Source organism: Eublepharis macularius, chromosome 13 (assembly GCF_028583425.1).
Source record: "Eublepharis macularius isolate TG4126 chromosome 13, MPM_Emac_v1.0, whole genome shotgun sequence".
In the NCBI taxonomy this organism is placed as follows: Eukaryota; Metazoa; Chordata; class Lepidosauria; order Squamata; family Eublepharidae; genus Eublepharis; species Eublepharis macularius.
The window spans coordinates 35,085,032-35,090,292 of record NC_072802.1 but is presented as its reverse complement, the minus strand read 5'-3'; the positions used below and the strand labels follow the sequence as shown (position 1 = coordinate 35,090,292).

Sequence of the window (5,261 nt, the reverse complement as noted above, 5' to 3'; positions counted from 1 at the left end):
AAAGCCCTTCTTCAGGCGCAAATGACTGTTGCATATGGTGGCAAATGTTGGCCATGTGTAACTTATGGTCAACATCTAGGACGGTTCTTTATGTTGTTCATACAGTCAGGTATAAACAAAAGCAGAAGGGATCAGTGTAAACTCACATTTACATAATGGTCAAATGTAACTTTATAATTCACTTTACCAACAGCAAAAGTGCAAAACATGATTTAAGCATTGACTATGAAAAATAGATTCATGTTTTCAAGCAACTGCTGGTCTTCCATAATTTCCTGGTGTGGTCTCCTGCAACCAGTAAATAAAACTCCCAAAAGTTTTGCAAGAGGCTTTTTGTATGTACATATAAAAAGTTCTCCATTTGTGGCCAAGGGTGTGGAGTATATTCCTATAAACTGTGGCATCCGGAAGGATGAGGGATAAATAGATTTATTGGGATAAATGAAGGCAGGCTTGGGCAAAGCCTGACACAAGAATCTGTGCACTGTATTGAAAGGCATGCACAGGAAATAATATTTCTAGGGAAACAATATTGTTCCTTGGGATAGCAAAATAAACCCTGTGTCTGTTTACTGTGGAGGTGGGTTCAAAGAGGTTATAAGGGCAAGTAAGTATAACCATGCAAATTAACTGTGCTCTTACACCAACACCAGCCAACACCATGCCTTAATTAGCTCTGACCAAAATTGCTGATCTTGAAATTCCTGTTTAGGCAAAGATCTGTATAGAAAGACTTTCTCAGAAATTCCCTGGTAGGTTAGAAACAAAAGGAATATTCATAAAAATATAAAGAATTGTTGTTCGCAAAGTTATGCAGTTGTGTGAATCTGCAAAAGTGTTAAAAACATCAGCTTGACCCAGCTATAGGAAGAGAATTCTACTTCATTCATAATAGCTTTCAACACCTCCACTGATCATATGAGAATGGCATGCTCTTTGGTGCTTGTGAATGATTGTAAAAATCCCAAGGAGTTCTCCTACCCACACTCCTTCCCCCCCACTCACAAAAGCCACATCTAAATATTTCCAAGATATTTAAACAAAGGAGGGAAAGATTAATTGGACAAGTTAATGCACTCTGTTTAGGAGGACTTGCTTTTCCAAAATATACTTAGCAGAAATAATATCATGAGGCGCAGTGCAACTGAGGAAGTTTCCAACAAGGGTATGTTTTTTACACCTGGAATAAGGAACTGTTTAATACTTTTCCAGGCAAAAACCAGCTCCTGAAGTGATTCATAGGAATCAAAATCTAATAGAAATGACTCAAAGTTCAGTAAGAATCCCTTGGGTTCTGAGCTGGATCCAGACATGGCAGAGGGGTGCCTGGATATGTCCTGCCCTCCTTCCGATTGTCTTGTTGATGGAAGCTGGAAGGAGGGGGCTATCAGCTGGTGCTGGATCCTGGCAGGTAGGAGTTATCTCCTGGCTACTTCAGTTCCTCTTTCTGATGCCTCTCATTGATAGCAATTGGATGTGCTGTTTTTATTTTTATTTATTTATTTTAAACATTCATATGCTGCCTTCCCACCCAAAATAGGGTTCCCAAAGCGGTGAACAACAGATAATTAAAAAATTTAAATGCATATATAAATACAATAAAAAATATAGACATGTAGACAAAGAAACACATGCAGCCAGGAAAGAGGGCCTGGTGTTAAAAAGTCGCACTTCTGTTGCTGCAGAATTGTGTTTTCCAAACAAAATCATACAATACCGAGTTATTCAGAAAACAGCTTTGCTGTCCCCCATGACTCTCCAGTGCTAAGGACTTGGAATACAACAGAGTAGAAAATTGCAAAATAAATACTACACAGAATGTCTACAGTATCTCCATAACTGTGAGCTACGGAAAAGGGGGGGGGGGGAAACTTGTCACGTTGCAATCAACAATATCTACTGAAGGGTTGCTAAGGCACTGCATAAAGGTCTATGCAAACACCTCTTAACAGTAAATTGCATGTACAATCAAGAGCTGGAACAGTAATGTAGCAATGAGGAAAGAGTTGTAAGCTTGGACAGCTTTGTTTCTTCTCAGACATGTCAAGAGCAGAGCCAGAGAAACTGGCAAATAGCAATATTATAGCACATTTTGGAGTTTTTATACAACATTATCAGTGCAATCCTAAAGAGAGTTACTGCAATCTAAGCCCACTGAAGTCAATGGATTTAGACTGGAGTAACTCTCCTTAGGATCCAGAGGAGTTAGCCGTGTTAGTCTGTAGTAGCAAAATCAAAAAGAGTCCAGTAGCACCTTTAAGACTAACCAATTTTATTGTAGCATAAGCTTTCGAGAATCACGTTCTCTTCATCAGATGCATGGAGGGCAGAAGGAAACTGGCCAAATATAGAGGAGGAGAGGGGAGGAAGGGGGGAAGGAGGAGAAGGGGGATGTAAACAACTCCTTTGATATGGAGATGCAGACAGCTCCTTTTGGTGTGGGGATCAGTTTGCTTGTGTAAAGATTCAAAGGAGTTTGCCGTGTTAGTCTGTAGTAGCAAAATCAAAAAGAGTTCAGCAGCACTGCAGCACAAGCCCTCGATAACCACAGTCCTCCCCGCCAGATGCATCTGACAAAGAGAACCGTGGTCCTCAAAAGCCCACGCCAGGTGCCACTGGACTCCCCCTGACCCCGCCTCTGTAAAGGAAATCAGTTACCTGTGATAATGAGATAACCATTCATAGTCCCTATTCAGTCCCAGCTTGACAGAGTCAAATTTGCATATGAATTCCAATCCAGCAGCTTCCTGTTGGATTTTGTTTTTGAAAGGTTTCTGTTGAACTACAGCGACCTTTAAGTCTTTGATGGAATGTCCTGGTAGATTGAAGTGTTCTCCCACTGGTTTCTGGATGTTGCCATTTCTAATGTCAGATTTGTGTCCATTTATTGTTTTGCGTAGAGGTTGGCTGGTTTGCACTGTATGTCAAGGCTGCAGTGTTTTGCTTCAAGAGCAATTAAACAGTTCATTTCAGACCCAGAGCTCTCTTGACAGTCCTTTTTTGTTAGTTCTAGAGGCACCATTATAGATACCCTTCAACGTACATATTCACAATTCACTTAACCCTGTACTAGAAACCATTGTATTCATGAGACGTATAACCATCTTTAATGGTTTTTTTTAATATTATAAGTCAAGTTTTATTACAAGGTAGAATAAAATTACGAAGAATATTCCCCAACCTTACAAAAAATCTTTAATCCATTATCCAATGCCAGGTCAGCCTACAGTCAAACCAAGTAACAAAGTGCATAGTGCCAAGTAAGACTAACCAAATTAGAAGAAGGCAAACAGATTAGACAATGTATTTAAAGCTGTAGGTATTGTTGCAGGACAGTCTTTTGCCTTTGCAGCGGCCACACAGCTCTTGACGGTGGGGCCTCTTGAGGTCAATATGCCTTTTCTTCTGGAGGCAGGAACGAGTCTTTGAATAGAGCTTCCACTTTATAAGGACTGAAGCCCTTTTGACATTTGTGACACAGCTGTTTAAAGTAAACCTTATTAGTTCCAAAAATGCACCACACATAATCACTTTCCCATCTGGTCTTACAGTCATTGCAATGGAAGTAGCCATATTTCTGCTCTAGGAACTGAAACAAGATGGTCTTGTCTTCGCACCCGCCTTTCTCGACCGCCTCTCCCTTCCCACCCTGCCGCGGGGTGGCTTCTTCGCCTCAGTTCTCTTCTTTCCCTGCTGCTTTTTTCTTCTCCTTGGGATCTTCCTCAGCAAGCTGGAGTGAAGCAGGAGCTTCGTCCTGCTCTTGGGGTTCCACCACCGCTTTGGGTAAAGTGAAGAAGTGGAGGCCCAGGACGGGCGAGTAGATGGCCGGCAGCGGCGGTTCCCAACTAAGGTGGGCTGAAGGGCTCTGAGGCCAGACAGCCTGGAGCGGCCAGAAGCCCAACAAGCATTGTACAGCGGCATCCACCCATGGGTTCACTCGGATGCCTACTTCTTTGGTGCTGGCTTTGTGGAGCTGTGGGGTGAGGCCTGGGCTGACTTGTGCCAGCAGTGTCTTCAGCTGGGCCCGCTTGTAGGTGTCGAGGTAGTCTGGCGAGGTCTCCTGCAGGCCAGAGGTGGGTGGTGGCCCTCGATAGGGGGTGGGGGTGCTGCTGTTCTTGCTTTGCTTCCAGCTGGACTGCTTTTGCTTGGGGGGCGGCCTAGGGGCCACATTGTGGCTGGAGGTGAAGGTGCTCCCATAACTCTGGTATATGCTGTAGAGCAGGTAGACAAAGCAGTCCAGAGCCTGGGAGGCTACAACCATCTTTAATGTTATTGATACTTCTATTTTCTCCTCCCTCCTTTCCTCTTTGTTTAATTCTAGGCTGCTATAAATTTCAGCTCCACTTGCACAGGCTTGCACAGTGTGTGAGTCATCAAGCTGAATGCAACCCACCAGCCATGCGTTGTGACCTGTTGGGTGCTTAGCAAGTAGCAACCCCGTTCCCTGTTTTTTGGAGTCCCAAGCAGGCAGCAACACCAAGGTTTATCACGCTGCTTTGTGTAACTTGCATTGGGCTTGGTGGATCAGAACCTAAGCAGAACTTGGTCACACTCCCAGTGCACTCAGACCACATCATGTATGCATCTTATCACCCACTGCTTATTTAGAGCCCAGAGAAAGTTAAGACACCTGAGTCCACTGAAGTCAATGACACATACTGGTGGTATAAATGCTTCTCTGTTTGAAACATAGTATGATCATAAATTGTGAGCAACACCATTGAACTCTCGAAATATTGTTCCTTTTTTCTAAGAGTGTTCCAAATGACAGATTTTTGCATCTGTGCCTTATTGCACTGCTTTCCTGTGGCTGTGTGAGCTCCTTCATTGTCTCCAGGCAGTATTTGTATGTTGGGGTGGGGTGGGGGGGAATTATGTGGCTTGTTTCCAGGCTTGTTTGTTAGATTCCTAAAGCGGAGCACATTTGTGTTAATCTAGTGTTCCAAATTGTCTTTCAAATGCTTAGCCTGTTCTCACCCTGCCTCCAGGAACTCTACTTCAATCCAGTCTGCTGCAGGTGCAAAAGTAGCATATACGTTGGAAATGATGTGTGACCTCCCTGTAAGGAACTTGAGGCATACCTAAGTCCAGCATGTGCTAACAGTGGCTGCCATCGCAGTCACTGTGCAGAATTCTGCTGCTATGCTCACCATTCTAACAAAAAACCTATTCAAAATAGTGCTCCTTTCTAATGATGAAAAGAACCATCAATGCAATTCCATGAGGTGCTTGGGCCCAAGAGAAAACAGTATTTACAAACA

The 5,261-nt window shown here is 43.3% G+C and overlaps 1 pseudogene; it reads right to left on the bottom strand.

The window, feature by feature from the left end:
* Positions 1-3,294: 3,294 nt before the first annotated feature.
* Positions 3,295-4,261, bottom strand: LOC129340929 (zygote arrest protein 2.L-like; annotated as a pseudogene).
* Positions 4,262-5,261: the final 1,000 nt, after the last annotated feature.